This window comes from Mirounga angustirostris, unplaced genomic scaffold (genome assembly GCF_029215605.1).
Source record: "Mirounga angustirostris isolate CCGP_5_RB_7025 unplaced genomic scaffold, mMirAng1.0.hap1 SCAF_9, whole genome shotgun sequence".
Taxonomy (NCBI): domain Eukaryota; kingdom Metazoa; phylum Chordata; class Mammalia; order Carnivora; family Phocidae; genus Mirounga; species Mirounga angustirostris.
Window position 1 is genome coordinate 76073532 of NW_026991717.1, and position 17000 is coordinate 76090531.

Consider the following 17000-nt stretch of genomic DNA (forward strand, 5'->3'; position numbering starts at 1 on the left):
TAGCCATCTTTTGTTAAGAATATGAAGAAGCAGTGAGAGGTAGAAATGAAATTGGGGATCGAGGAGAATAGTTGGAGAGAGAGAAAAAAGCAGAGGCTGCCAGAAATGTAGTGAATGTGCAGAGAACCAGAGATGAACAACCACCTGGTCCCACAGAGAAATAGACAGGGGACCCTCTGTCTTTCCAATGGCTTTCCAGTCTCTAGTTTTAGTTATTTCTTAAGTGTGGAGAGGAAAGTATCTGATAACTTTCATTTCAGTGAAACATTCATACACTAAAAATTAATTTGCCTCATTTAAAAAAATTAACTTGTTTTAGTTTGTACTCTTTGTTCCAAAATAGTACTAAGACTTGCATGCAAACCAAAATGCTGAACATTGTGGATGGAGATGTGTTTAATAAAGATAAATGAGACGCTGATCTTTTCCTAATGGAGACTACAAAATGAGAAAGGAAATAAGATATACACAATAACTTCACTATAGTGTGTAATATGTAAAATAGCTTAAAAGAGGGAAGCATGATTCATTCAACATTGATTTAGGCACTTGAGATATATTTGTGACCAAACATATTAAAATACATGCTATTATAGATCTTGCATCCCAGTAGGAAGAGATGGAAAAATAAACATTGTGTAAGTAAATTAAATAGCATATTAGAAGATGATAAGCACCATGGGTAAAAAAATAGAAGAGGTAGAGGTAATCAAGAGTGTGGGATGGGAGAGTTGTAATTTTAAATAGGATGGTCAGAGTAGGCTTTATGGAGAAGGTGGTATTTATGTAAAGACTTCATAGAGGTGAGGAAGTTGGTCATAAGAGTATCTTGATGAAGAACATTATAGACAGATAAACAGTCACTGAAAATGCCCCAGAGTGGAGTATGTCTGGTGTACATGAGGAATAGCAAAGAGACAAGTGAGGCTTATATAGAATGAACAATGGAAAAAGGAGTAACTGGTGAGGTTAGAGAGGTAATGGAAATAATGGTTAATGTAGATCTTTGCAAACTATTGCCTATTGTATCATGAATAATAAAAAAAACATTTAAAAAGCTTATTAATCAGGAAGATATTACAAAAATCCACACAAGGAAACAATGGTGGATAAGACCAGGTGATAGCAATCAAATTACTGGGAATTAGTTTGATTCTGGTTAAAGTTTAGCGGTAGAGCCAAAGGATTTTCTGATGCATTGGACAGGGTTTGCAAGAGAAAGAGAGATATGTAAAAGACTGCTCCAAGTTTTTGGTGTGAGCAACTGTAAGGATGGTGTTTTTACCCTCTGAGATAGGGAAGAGCAATTTTGGATGGAAGATCAGGAATACAGTTTTGGACATGTTATGTTTGAAAAGTCTATTAAACTTCCTGGTGGAATTATCAATTTGATTACATAGGTCTGGGACACTGAAAAGAAGACTGGGTAGGGTAAGTCAATTTCTGAGTCCTTGGCAAAGAAGTATTTTAAGCTATGAGATTGGATGACTCACCAAAGAAGTGAGTGCAGACAGTGAAGAGGAGGTGATCATAGATTGAACCTTGGAAAATCCAAAATTAGGAGGTCAATTCAAGGAGACAGTGCTTCATGTGCAAAATACAGAGAGATTGTTTTATGTAAAATAAAGAGATTAGTTCGAGTATGTAAAACTCATGACTGAAATAACATTTCAATTGAGTCCTGAGAACAGGAGGCATTTGGAGTGTGTAAAATGGGGGGGAGGAATAGGATGAGCAATATGTGAATGAGAAACAGCAAGTATTTCATTTTGACTGTTAGTAGCATATATCAAAGTTTAGCAGTAGGTTATGTAGATAACATAGACAGTATACTGCAGTGAGTAGAGAACTGTGGCAGGTCTTTGCACAGAATGACATGATGAGATGGTGCTTTAGGAAGAGTAATCTAGCAGCATAGTGTGGTTAGATTGAAAGGGGTTGGGTTTGGTTTCAGAGAAATGAGTTAGAGATTAAATGAGATGATATATAAGAAAGTGTGTGTGTGTGTGTGTGTGTGTGTGTGTGTGTGTGTGTGGTTCACTCATACTTTGTCACTGTGATGGTTAATTTTATGTGTCAGCTTGACTGGATCATGAGGTGCCCAGACATTTGCTCAAGCATTATTGTACTTGGTTTCTGGATGAGATTAGCATTTGAATTGGTAGGTTGTGTAAAACAGATTGCTCTCCCTAATGTGGGTGGGCCTCATCCAATCAGTTGAAAACAGAACAGAACCAAAGGCTGACCCTCCTACAAGTAAGGGGGAACTCGCTCTTTCTGACCATCTTTGAGCTATGACATTATTTTCTCAGGCCTTCAGACTTGAACTGGAACTCATGGCATCAGCTCTCGTTCATCTCGTTTCCCAACTGCAGATCTTGGGACTTATCAGCCTTCATAACTGTATGAACAAATCCCTTACAATAAGTTAGTCTCTCTTTCTCTCTCTCTCCTTCCCCATGCACACGTGTGCATGCACACACACACACACCCTATTGGTTCTGTCTAGAGAACTCTAACTAATAAACTTACAAAGGAATTGGGGGAATTATTAATCAGGTTGACTAAAGGCAAAAAAAGTTATTCTAGTTGAATGTGGCCTTGCACCAGGCCATAATTTTGTACCACCAGACAGTAACTTTTCCGTATCAAGGCTTATACTAAGAGCTGAGAACTACTAGTCTTTCATTCCTTAATTGCACAGAGCTTGCACTTAAAGGTACAGGCTCTGTTTTTATAGCTAAAAATACAACTTTAACTCATATTCTATTGTGCTAAACTACGTAGTCCTAAAATAAAAGAAGTGTTGATATCATTCAATGTGTGGCCTACATGATACCTGCTATTACTGACAGTTGTTTTTTTCCTAGATTATTGTGCCCCTCATCTATTTCATATCTGTGTTGTACTATGGTGTCACATAGGGTTTTATAGGTAACCTCTACCTTATTTATATTTTGTCTACTCCTCTACTACCCCTAAAATATAAGTGTCATTAATGCAGGTAAGTTATCTGTTTTGTTCATTACTATGTATCTATTGCCTAAAACAGGACCTGACACATAGGGAGTACTCAAAACATAATTGCTAATTGAATGATTGACTTAAATGAATGCATTGTGGGGGCTAGAGCTTTCAAATTAGATGCAGCCTGACAAAAGTTGTCATATTATGAAGCTATCTTTAACCCTAAACTATTTCCATTTTTGCATGATTGTATATTTCTCCTGGAGGTAACAGCCATGGTTCCATTTGAAAGTTTTATATCTACTTTGAGATCTTGGAAATTAAGAGAAGATTAATGTGTTTAAGTTATATGTTCCAAAGTAAAAACAAAATGGGTAGAAAGCAAGATGTATGAACTAAAAAATGAAATTCAGAAGTTTCAAGTGTGGGTGATTGGGGAAAATAGTCAAGCTGAAAGGGGAAATGTAATAGGAGAAGTCATTTTAACTAGGAACCTGAGAAGTTCAGCTTTGTGAATCTGACCTTTGAGATTTTGTAATGGTCTCAAAGTAGATTAAGCAAATAGGTAGCTACAAATGAGGATGATGAAATAAGTAGTAGGGGCACCTGGCTGGCTCAGTTGGTAGAGCATGTGACTCTTGATCTCAGGGCCATGAGTTCAAGTCCCATGTTGGGCATAGAACTTACTCAATTAAAAAAAAAGAAAAAGAAAGAAGGAAAGAAAAGAAGGAAAAAAGAAAAAAAAAGAAAGAAAAATAAGAAAAAGAAATAAGGTAGTAGATATAGACTTGCTGGTGGGCCACAGAAGTAATCTTGAAAGTCATGAAGTATAGTGAGGAATAGCTAAGAGAAAAGAAAAAAAAGTAATAAAAGAGGAAAGGATGGGGCAAAGGGATGAGGACACCATTTTGGAAGGTAGATTGGGGAAAAAGAGCCAGTAAGGAAGACAGGAGAAGAAATAGTTGTAGAAGGTCAGAGGGAAATCAGAAATGGGCATGGTCAGGCAGTGATAATCGGAGAGTCTCCAGTGGAGCTTAAAGGTCATGGAGAAGACATTCAAATGGCTAACAGACACATGAAAAAATGTTCATCATCATTAACCGTCAGGGAAATTCAAATCAAAACCACATTGAGATACCACCTTACACCAGTTAGAATCGCAAACAATGACAAGGCAAGAAACAACAAATGTTGGAGAAGTTGTGGAGAAAGGGGAACTCTCTTACACTGTTGGTGGGAATGCAAGCTGATACAGCCACTTTGGAAAACAGTGTGGCAGTTCCTCAAAAAATTAAAAATAGAGCTACCCTATGACCCAGCAATTGCACTACTGGATATTTACCCCAAAGACACAGATGTAGTGAAAAGAAGGGCCATATGCACCCTAATGTTCATAGCAGCAATGTCCACAATAGCCAAACTGTGGAAAGAGCTGAGATGCCCTTCAACAGATGAATGGATAAAGAAGATGTGGTCCATATATACAATGGAATAGTACTCAGCCATCAGAAAGGATGAATACCTGACTTTTACATCAACATGGATGGGACTGGAGGAGATTATGCTCAGTGAAATAAGTCAAGCAGAGAAAGTCAATTATCATATGGTTTCATTTATTTGTGGAACACAAGGAATAGCATGGAGGACATTAGGAGAAGGAAGGGAAAAATGAAGGGGGGGAAATCGGAGGGAAAGATGAACCATGAGAGACTATGGACTCTGAGAAACAAACAGGGTTTTAGAGGGGAGGGGGGTGGGGGGATTGTATTAAGGAGGGCACGTACTGCATGGAGCACTGGGTGTTATACGAAAACAATGGATCATGGATCACCACATCAAAAACTAATGATGTATTTTATGGTGACTTACATAATAAAACAAAAATAAAAAAAAATAAAGGTCATGGAAGAGGATAAAGAAAAAAATATATTTGAGTTGATGGGTAAGTTACTGTTGAACTTCAGAACAGTTTAAACGCTGTGGCAAGAATTAAAAGGGAATAAAGAACAAATGGCAAAGAGAAAATAATGAAAGGTGAAATAAATTAGTCTTTAGAAAAATTTGTCTATAAATAATGCTGGAGGTATGCACAAAAAAAGCATTCACTGAATCTCTAATTATTTTTTATTTTTAATTTTATTTCATTATAGTAAGAATATTTTTACATGAGATTGATGCTTTTAAATTTTTTAGGTACAATACAATTATAATGTCATAAAGTAGATCTCTAGAACTTATCTTGCTTAACTGAAACTTCATTTGAATTTTTGCTAAAATGTTTGGAATAGTTCATGGCTTTTTGACTTCTTGGTCTATTCTGTCTTCAGGAAGCCTGTTTCTCTGGCTTTCAAGCAGTGTTCTTCTCCTCAGTCCATTTATAGTATAGCAGTGCAGAATTCATCTGACTAGGCAGACTAAATGTATGAGAGTTAATTAAAGAAAATATTGATAAAAATGTGATTTGTTTTTGGAGCTCATCAACCAAAATGAATATTAATTCAAGGTCTTGCACAACAGCAGACCTACACATCTATCTCTTGGTGTATCAAATCATATTTATTTTTGAAATACTGTTCATAAGAGTTTTTTGGACTCAATGCAACTGCCTTTTTTTAAAATTCAGGTTTATTGAGGTATAAGAAATGGCATAAAAATTGTAAAATATTAAAAGTGTTGGGGCACCTGGGTGGCTCAGTCAGTTGAGTGTCTGGCTCTTGATTTGGGTCATGATATCAGGGTTGTGAGATCAGCCCTGTGTCTGGCTCCCTGCTCAGTGGGGAGTTTGCTTCACTCCCTATCCCTCTGGCTGTCCCCCTGCATGCATGCACTCTGTCTCTCTCAAATAAATAAATCTTAAAAAAAAAAGAGTGTACATTGTGGTGGTTTGATATACATATTTTTGTGAAAGGACTCCCCCGCTCCCCAGTCAGTGCAATTCTCTTAATGATATTATCCATAAACTTCTTTGTTATGTGAGAGAATATACTCATATTCTCAAAAATACAGCATTGTAGTGAGTTATCAAAGTATAATAGAGGCCAGAGCCACCAGTGGGTAACAGTTTTTGCAAGGTAACCTGTCATACATCTTATTTGCATAGAGAGGGGAATCTTCTTTTAGACTTTAACTATTCTAATATATTTTTCCATTAATATCATCAGAATATGTGTGAGCAAGTGTTTATTGTTCAAACTTTAATTTTTTTAGGACTAGTAACATTTTAAAGTAACATCTGGAAGGTATTTTTTAATATTAAATAAAAATATCAGAAAGAAACTTGCATATTTATGACATGAAGTGGAAGCTGAGGAAGTTTTACCTTCTTCCTACTGTAGTGAGTAATACTGTAAACTGAGCTTTCACTACTAAAATTGAGCAATTTCAAGAGCAATGTCACCCTATGGCTGACATATTCAACTTTTTTAGCTTTCTTCTTTGCTGTAAGTTTAATAAAACCATTCATATGACTTCCATCAAAAAACAATAGTGACCTCATCAAATTTTGGCATAGCAAGAATGTGAAGTGTTATTTTTTTTCATTGTTAGTATAGTAAATGAATGACAAAAATAGTAGATGTCATGACTGCTATTTCTTTGCTTTTGAGATTAGGAAATTCTCTTATAATTAGGTTATTTTAACTAAATTATTTATGTAAAAAGGTTCAAACAAGTGACTTCTGGAAATATAATCTTGATTCTTTATTAATGAAAAATGCTTTGGAAAGATATAGGATATTTATGTGAATCCTCAAGAATAACTTTAGTTTTTATCCTAATAAAATAAGCAGACAAATATTAAAGAGTATATCAACTTTGTTTTTTAGCCCTCAGAAATCTATGCATATCTATTAAATGAGAATTTTATATTGATGAAAAGATACCTCAAAAGCTGTAATATAAATCAATATTCTTATAGAAACCATGTTACCATATGAAATCACTTTCTTGATTGAAGAGTTGATGCTTAACTTCTAGAAGAAATGATCACGTATATAGCAAGTTGAAAATAATATGACCTATGCTTTAAACAGATGACCTTCTAAACAGCACACACATCATTTAAGTAGGGGGGTACAATTGCTGATCTTACACTTAGTTAATGAATTAAATAATTAATGGCAGTGGATATGCAGGTAAAGGAGAGAAGGTGGGGACAGCAGGAAATAGCCAGAGTTCCCCCAGTAGTGAAGGCCAGTATAGTTTCCATAAGAGAGCCAGGACTTGGCAAGGCTCCATGGCCAAGCATGTGGTTATGATATAATTTTTAAAATACTATTGATTGAAGCTTTAATATTTTAAATATTTTGACCCTTATCTGTACCCATTATATTATAACTATGTATGCATTTTGGAAAAATAATACATGGAATTTTTATTTGTATGCCTGCCTGCCCTTTATCTTCACTTAAATGCTTTAGATTTTTTCCATTTCTATTTTTTTAACTTGAAATATATATCTTAAAATTATTCCATATTGCTCTAAGTAATTAAGTTTATTGCTCCTATGTGGTGCTTAATATATTATGGTATATATTTTCTACCTTTTACTCTTGTTTTCCTGAGTATAACTGAATCTGAGAAGTGAGAATTTCTTTACCTCAGTGAATTCCTGGTCTGGTCTATAAACCTAAATAATTATTGAAGTTTATCTGAATCTGAGTTCTTTTCATGAAATATTGAAACAATAGGGACTATTTAAATGGATTTTTAAAAATATTTTATTTATTTATTTGACAGAGGGAGAAAGAACACAATCAGGGAAGAGCAGCAGACCCCCACACTGAGCAGGGAGCCAGATGCAGGGCTGGATCCCAGGACCCTGGGATCGTGACCTGATCTGAAGGCAGATGCTTAACTGACTGAGCCACCCAGGCGCCCCCGTTTAAATGGATTAAAAAATATATATATTTTGCAACACCTGATATTACAGACTTAGTTTTAAATTTACTGAAATGTATTTAAAGTCAAATATTTGTGTAAGATTTACAATTTTGTTAGGCTATAGATAGAAGCATTTCTAGGGGTGCTGGGGTGGCTCTGTCGGTTGGGCGACTGCCTCTTGATTTCAGCTCAGGTCATGATCTCAGGGTTCTGGGATCCAGCCCTGCCACTGGTTCCACAGTCAGTGGGAGTCTGCTTGAGATTCTCTCCCTCTGCCCCTCACTCACGCTCATGCTCACTCTCCTACTCTCTCTCTCAAATAGATAAATAAATCTTAAAGAGAAGCATATCTAAAGCCATGTTTGTCAGGATTGATGATGAACGTGATAGATTGACTCAACAAAAGATTTTAATGTAATCTATGTTTGGGAACCATTACATAGAATGTTATTTTTCAAAATCAGTGAAATATAAGCAAAAATTAGAGTGCTAGTATAGAGCCTAAGAGCACTGATCTTGATTAGTTAGATTCCAGAAACCCAAGTAGAGCCTGGGTTCATATCCTGGCTCTACCATTCACTGTCCCACCTGTGGTTAGGCTCTCTGTGCCCATTTTCTTTATCAGTAAAAATTCAAGACGTGTGTTAATTTTGTTAAAATTGTCTGACACATACTAAGCAATATATAAATATATATATATATATTGCTAAATATCATGACCAGTGCTGGTCCTGATGAACTGAATTGATATAATGACCAATTATATATAATTTGAAAAACAGAGCATTTCTTTCTTGGTAAATTATAATGTACACAAACTGCTTAAGCATGTGGAGATGTTGGGCAAAGAAAAGAAACCTATTTATCATTTCTTAGACAGTACTACTTGTTTACTTGTCCATAGAAGTCTTTTCATTTAAACCAGGTATAGTAGATTGAATTCTAAAATGGACCCTCAAGATTTCCTGCCCTGATCCGTGGGATCGTGAAGGATGAGATAGTATACCCCTGCTTATGTTATCTTACACTGAAAAAGAGTTTTCAGATGTAATTAAAGTTACTAATCAGCTGACTTTGAGTCAATCAAAAGGGAGAATATGGGGATGGGCCTAACCTAATCACATGAACCATTTAAGAGCAGAGTTTTCTCTCAGTGGTGTCAGAAGCAAAGTCATAGATGTTAAAGGCACAATAAGGATGTGATGTATTGTTACATTGCTGGCTTTGAAAATGGAGACAGCATGTGCAAGGACCCAAGTATAGCCTCTAGTTGCTGAAAGTAATGCCTGGCTAACAGCCAGCAAAGAAATAGGACCCTCAGTCATACAATAACAAAGGACTGAACTCTGCCAGTAAACTGAATTAGCTTAGAAATAGATTCTTCCCTAGAGCCTCCAGATAAAATCCCAGCCTGGCTGATACCTTGATTATGGCCTTGTGAGACCCTGAGCAGAGAATGCTGCCGTGCCTGTTTGGACTTCTGACATACAGAACTGTGAGATAATAAATAGATGCTATTTTCAGCTGCTAAATTTATGGTAAATTTGTTACACAGTAATATAAAACTAATATACCAGAACATACAACTATAAATCAAAACAAACTAACAATAAGAAAGTAACTATAATTTAAGCACAGAAGGAAAGGTATAAGGGAGGATTTTATGTTGATTTTTAAGTATAGTTACATCTTATTCGTACAAGCAATAAACATCAGTTTGTGGATGGGTAATGTTCTATATGATCACTATCTTGTCAAGACAACATCTTACAAAAAGCAGCAAAAGGGGAAGGCAAAAACAGATAATTGCTAACTCTTTTTCTTGGGCTTATGCTGTTTTTCGTGTCTGGAAAGATTTTTCCTCTATTTTATCAACTCAAAAAGAAACCCCATATCCTTAGCTCTCATACCCTAATCTACTCATCTGTCTGCCCAGCCCTAAGCAATCACTGTCACTATAGATTTACTTATTATTGACTTTCATATGGATGGAATTGTGTAATACATGGACTTTTGTGACTGGATTTTTTCATATAGCATAATGTTTTCAAGATTCATTTATGTTGCATGTATTAGAGGTAATATTCCATTGTATGGGTATACCACATTTGTTTATCTCTTTGTTGATTGACATTTGGGTTATTTCCATCTTTTGGCTTTTATGAATAATATTTCTATAAATACTGTGTACAGTTTTTGTATGGACGTCTGTTTTCATTTTTCTTGGGTATATATGTAGCAGTAGAATTTCTGGGTCATATGCTAACTCTGTGTTTAATCCATTGAGGAACTAACTGATTATTCTCCAAAGCAGTTGCACCATTATGTATGTCCACCAGCAGTGTATAAGGCTTATACTTTCTCCACATCCTCACTAACACTTATTATCTGACCTTAAATTTCACCCATCCTTGTAGGCCTGGCTCATATGCTATCACTTCTGTAGAGTCATTCCTGATTCATTAATAAACTATAGTAATTTGTTCTGTGAACTCCCAAAGGATTATATTTGTTTGTTTCTTAGGGCTCACTTCACACTCCTCATTGTATCATTGTTAGTGTAGGTCTTACTTGCCTACCAACTTCAGCATCTTTATTTTAGAATTTGTGTCTAATTTCCCAGTTTCATCCTTCAAAGCACAGCTGTTCTAGGTGGCCTGAAAATAAGAGGAGTTCAGAAAGTATTTACTAAGGGTTTTAGATTAAAAATGAACCAGATGACCTAGTTCAATTTAATGTAAGACCATTTCTGCCAGTGCAAGCCTAGAGAGCTTGTCTGGCTTAATCATACATGCACCAAGTTATTCAATTTCACATTTTGTGCTACCACTTATTAATTATGTACTCTTAAGGAGAGTTCTAAACTTTCTGAGATGTTTCTCTGTCCACAGATGTAATTTTAATATTGTATAAGGTTATTGTGAAGCATAAATATGATAATTTATGTGGAGCATGTAGTATTGTTCCTGGCACATACTTGATGCTCATTACATAATAGCAAAACTATTTTATAAATAATGCTGTATATAAAATGTAGTAATCCCTTCCTTGGCACATTTCCCTTGATAGAATTATGATATATAGATTTAATTCTAGTTACATTTTACCAAATTTCAATACTTTTTGGATTGAATAAATGTGGGTTGCAGGTCACTTAAAATTGTAGAATCAAAAACATTGGGTCTGGTTGTCCCATCTACAGCCTGCTGTAAGATGTATTGCACACATCTGTTGTCTTTTGCTTGTATTCTGTTGCTCACCTTGAAGTACACTCCATTTGTGTTAATATACTTCATAAAACACATTTTCCTTTGTGATGTGCATGTTACTGTCTGGTCCTTAAATTCCACTAGAAATACTGTATGATACTCAGTGATATAAAATTTCAATAATTCTGAATCTATCAAATGAGTGTGGAATGGAGAGGTACAATCACCTAGAGTAGGAACAAATGGATAATGACAATACCCCAAGAGAGTAAGATGTGTAGAGTCTTTAGAAGGCAAAAATTAAAGTGTGTATGCACTCTCAGGATGCTATTAGACAAAGAAAATGAGGTAATGAGGTTGCTGTTAGGCTTGCTGTTGAAAATTTTAGTTGTCACACTGGAAAGATCAGTGATAAGTGCATTCTTTTACTATTTATTTGAGTGGATATAAAGGTTTTTATAGATTTCTTCTAGTTTCTATATAATATCTAAATAGTTCATCTGTGAGTCCAAATCATATTTTTAAAAAAGCTTTACTGTTGTGTGGGAGGGATATTATGTGGAGAGGCTGCATTGTATTGGATAAAATATACTGAGAACCAAAAAAACTGTTTGTATCCAGATTCCGCTGCTTGCCAGTTATTAAAATCTCTTTGAGACCCAGTCTCTTTGTCTGCAAAACGGATAATAATATTTCTCATGTTTAGCTCAATTTTTAGCTCCATTTGTTTAGAGCACTAGCTAAGAAATGCTCAAATGGTTCCACTTTACAATCTTCAAAGTGCTCTACAACACAAAGACATATTATCATTAAGTACTTGGAACTGATCTTTGGTACCTTTGGGTGTCCTATCCCCATCAAAATCTACTAGCAAGTCTTTAAGCATTACAGTATTCCCTACCAGGAATCCCCTTCCCCAGGATTTACTACCTAAGTTGTCCTTCTTTGGAAGATCCTGAGTAAAATTATATTAACTTTCCATCTTGATGCAGATACGGCCATTCCGTAGTCCTCTGCGTTATGGTTTCAGTCCATTTACTTCCCTATTAAACATGCTGTTCTCTGTTCTAATCATTGTATCCGTTCAAGTTTTGTTCAGAAAAATGAAACCAAGCAAAAAGAGACTTACTACAGGGAATTAGGTGTTTATAGGGAACTGGGGATGTACTGGGAATTAGGTGTTTACATAGGAAACTAGATACTTACAGAAGTATTTTAAGGAGGTTGCCATTGGACTTTTTGTGACAAGATATATATATATAATAGACAAAAAGACAACAGATGTGTGCAATACATCTTACACTATAGCTATGATAAAGCTATGATAAAGACAGGACAAAACCCTGCTGTTGCCACTGCTACTACCTACTACCACTGCCACCTTATACCCAGATGGTTCGTGACAAGGCAGCAAGAACATTCGGTCTGTCAGAGCTTGCTTCCTAACCACCACTACCTCCCAAATATGTGAATGCGACTCATTCACTTCTAGAAACCTAGTTTCTGAGGGAGTCGAAGTTGTGTGATTTTTGCCTTCTAATCTCTCCAAGAGGAGAGTAAAATGAAGTATAGGAAACCAAGTCTAAGTAACCACCACAGTTTCTGTGTAGTTAATTTCATTTCTCTAGTTGTTCCTTAGTGGCCTTGGAACTTTTAACCCTCGAACCCCATGTCCCTATATACTCATGAGATACTGCAGTTCTGCCTTGGTCCTTTAAGAATTATGTGAGGGGAGACAAAGGAGCCACACCTTATGGAGCACTGTGGTTAATTAAGCTATCATTCCTTTAATTCTAAAGTTAAAAGTAACAGGAAGGAATTCTTGGATATACCTATTCTGAAGAAGCATGTTACCCTTACTGAGAAACTGAAAAACTCATTACAATATATGCTTCATCAATCAAGAGAAAAATGAATATACACTTATAAGTGGGGAAGTAGGGTCCTTGGGTTTTCTTTTAATTTCCCAGGTGAACAAAGATATATTTATTCAAGTACAGTGTTTGTCAGCAGGCAGTATGCATGGTATCAATTTCATTCCCCTGTCACTGTGAGACTGATAGAATCCCTATCTGTAGTTGGAGGGCATTTTGATATATATATTCTTACACACTTTTGGGCATTTACAAAGTGTCTTAACACTCTAGGATAAAATTCAGACCTTCTTTCAAAGATATAGAAAGAGTCCAAAAACTACTATGGTGCTCATGGAAAGGTACCTCAGATCGCCTGTTGTGTGGAGCATAATTAAAGACATGTCCAGCTGCCATCTCTCTGGATCTACCACCATGTCTACAATAAGGCCATGCTTCCCTAACATTTCTGAGTCAGTGATTAAGCACAGCCAGAATACTAATGTTGGCTTATTCGGATGGCAGATTGGATTCTTCTTGTGGGCAAATCTGGGTTGGTAATCCCCCACCTTTTTGGCTGAGATTTTCTTAGATTTGCATGGCAACCAATCCTCCTTGCTCCTCTTCTTTCACAGATGTCAGGACTACATTGCAATCTGAAGGTTTTCTTTGCCTACTGCTTCCTCCCCTTTATTCTTGGAAGGTGTTTCTCCGGGTCTCTTGAAAGACTGATTCCCATCTCAGTATTTGCTTCTCAGATGACCTGAACAAATACAGTGACTTTAAAGATTACAAATTAGAAATTGTTTTGAAGATGGTGGACATAGAATTTCCATCTTCAAAGAGAATAGGGGTGGGAGTAATTGATTAAATCTAAATAAGGGAAGTTACTTCAAGGAGAATTTTCAAATACAAAATCTCATAGGTCCTGAGATGGGATAATATTGGAAGACAAGTTAGAAATATACTTTTTAGAGAGCTTTGGGAAGAGAGTCAATAAATTTATTGACTTACTATATTTATAATATATAAATAATGCCTGAATCTATGAATATTCTCCCTGAGAATTGGATCCCTGTCGGTTTCAGCCATAAAATTGTGCTATTGAACTGTTACTATCCATCTCTAATACTAGTTTTGGGCAGTTTAGCCACATTGTAGGTTCAGTACAGTCAAGGTTGCTAATCATCATTTATGGCCTGTGTCTGTAATTAAATGTATTTTGGAGTTCAAATATGGAACAGAAGCTGATTACAATAGATAAACTATCTGAGCTTACTGTTGTTAGTGATTTAAATAAGAAAAAGTTACCTTTATTGTAGAAGGTGCTTCTTTCTTGTTGTGGTAGCCCTAGTATAGCAAACCTTCTTCTCCTTTTCCTTACTGACTCCCTAGTATTGCTCATCATTAATCAACATGTTTCTTTAATATGGAACCCTGGCAATTTTGCCCCCTCCCTAGGATCTGCCCCTGTATTGTAGCTCGCTTAAGAAAGCACTTCTCATTTTTTCAAAGGTCTACATTTTAGGGTGTAGGCAGAGTTCTGTAAAGAGATGAACACGATGTCCATAACATGTAAGAAGAACAAAGAAAAAAATTTTCAACTATTCACATTCGATATTTCATATTAGACTGTTATCTTCCTGCGACACTCATAATTTGTGAGCCTGTTCAGAATGTGTGATTATTTTTCAAAATGTTTGGTAACTCATTCTTTGCACAAAAATACCAGAAGCTTAGGTGGGAAATATTTTAAATAATTATATATTTGAAGTGCAATCACTAAAATAACTCAGATTTTAATATGTAAAATTTTCTATTAGATGGCAATATATATTTTATTATACTTCATATAATTTCAGCGATACATTATATATATAAAATATATATATATTTCTGTACTCTCTTAGTTCATCTTGAATCTCATCCTTGGTGTGTAATTGAGGCAGTTTTCCTTTAGTCTGAATTTTATGAACTTCTAGTAGCCTCAGCTTCAATAACTATTTTCTTAGGAAGGCTGTATTTGTATAAATATATTAAGTTTGATTTTTCACTGAAAGCAAGTATGACTACATTTATTATTCCCAGTTTGAAAATAAAACCTTAAATCATAATCTCTAGATAAAGGACTTTGCTTTCATGATCCTAAGTAAAAAGAAAATCTGTTTCACTGTTTACTTAACATTTGATGGTGATGCAATAAATAAAACATTAGCCAAAGAGTGACTGTGTCTTTCTCTGCTTTTCCTTTCTACAGGTTGTATTTCATGTGGATGTGGGTATGATGTGCCACAGCAACATGACATCTTGATTAGGTGAGTCTGTCAAGACTGCTTTAAAGAACATTCTCACTGCAGAGTTCCCAGGTCATGACACTGTATTGCTGGTATTCCTAGCCTAAATGCTAATGAAAATGGGATCTTTTTTGCTTTCTTGGTGATCTTTGGTAGAGAAAATTGAATTCCAGTTTCCATGGAAATACTATTTGTGGTTTGTTTTATTTTTTTTTATGGGACTTATATTAAAAGTGAAATCAGGGAAATACCTAAAAAGTCTATGGAGGTAAGGGCAAAGCAATATCAAAACAGAGGTTATATATCTTATTCTTCTTATAGAACAGCCATAGTAAGAGATTTAGAGAGCTCCACTAGTGGACATGTCTTATGTTGAAACAGTTAGTACATTATATATGCAAGAAATAATATCTTGATTAATATTCTTACCCAGTCTCTACATATGTAATTTTTCTGCTAATATATTTTGACACCAAATACGTAATTGTAAACATTCACTTCCAAAATTTTCTTGATTTGGATACAGTCACTCTTGCTGATTGATGTTTTATTTACTGCATGGCCACCAAATGTTAAGTAAACAGGGAAGCAATCTTATACTATAGCTGGTTAAGGTGCTGCAAGAGCAGGCAGGTGAACATCTGAACAAATGGCTTTTCCTGTCTCATTCATGACCCAGTGGGTAAGATCTTGATTCTCTTTGGCAAATAGAGGAAAATATCCCAGAGTTTTCAGATTCCTGTTAGTGTATGCTGCCATTTAGGTGTTGATAATAACTAATAAAGGGAGTTGTGCAGCTAGTCTGGTGTGGTAAAATGAATGTTGGCCTGTCAGGTAGCATCCCTTCATATGAATCATGTTTTTTGTCTGACCATGTGTGTGATCATGTGCAAAACATACCACTTTTTGCAGTTGTAGTCTCTTTATCTGTAAAATGAAGTGCTCCTATAAGGTGATCCTCAGCCTTAATAATAGGTTTGTGATTCTATGGATTTTTAATGAATGATTTTTTTTTTTTCTGCCTGATGAATGGTATTAGTGCCCTGGTTGCCCGAATGATCACACTGTATGCAATTGGACAAATCGATTATGAACATGATAAGCATTTAAAGTAATGTGATTTTCTCATGTCTGGAGTATTTCTAAATAAAACCAGAGGCTAATGAACTGCTTTGTTTGATTCAAGATGCTATAGTTGTTTTTCTCCTTTTGCTAAGTCTCTTTCCAGGAGGCATGGGTGTCGATTGAATAAAATATTAAGAACTCTTCCAATTTTATTATTTTCTGAAATATTACCTGATAAACACCATATATTGGTATTGAAAGAGATGGGAACTTTTCCTGATTTCTATTCCTCTTTTCTTTTTTTTTCTCCTAGAAAAACAATATTTCTTTCCTAGATTACCACATCTTTTTGTAGTGCAGAATAATTAAAATATTCAAAAGCAAATCGCTATCACCTTTTAAGAATGTTCAACCATATTTTAGTTGAACTTGCAGGTTTATGAAAATTTCCTTTTCAATTCATTCCTCATACAGCACTGAAATATTAATACTGACCACGGTGTGAATATGTTAGTTTTAGTAGGAGTAATTAGTCTTGCAAATAACTGAAAAAACTGCTGTAATATCTATGAGAATTTGAGAATCTTGTAACCTTTCTTCCTGTTGTAAGTGCATATTCAGGTTGCTGGAAATACTTTTTTTTGCTTTTATTAGCGTTATTATTTTTAGCGAAAAGACACATGTCTCAGGATATTTATACATTTACCTGGAAAATATAGAAGGAATCAGTG

The 17000-nt window shown here is 35.3% G+C and overlaps 1 long non-coding RNA gene across 3 annotated transcripts in view; it reads left to right on the forward strand.

Annotated features, from left to right (window-relative positions):
- LOC129046534 (uncharacterized) overlaps window positions 1–17000 on the forward strand; it is a 309760-nt gene that overhangs the window by 15094 nt on the left and 277666 nt on the right. For 2 of the 3 annotated variants that reach the window (XR_010404758.1, XR_010404759.1), the window contains exon 2: window positions 15168–15225. This is a non-coding gene — a long non-coding RNA (uncharacterized LOC129046534). Of the gene's footprint in view, window positions 1–15134; window positions 15226–17000 lie in introns of those variants that run through there. The other variant, XR_008508083.1, reaches the window with a different exon arrangement.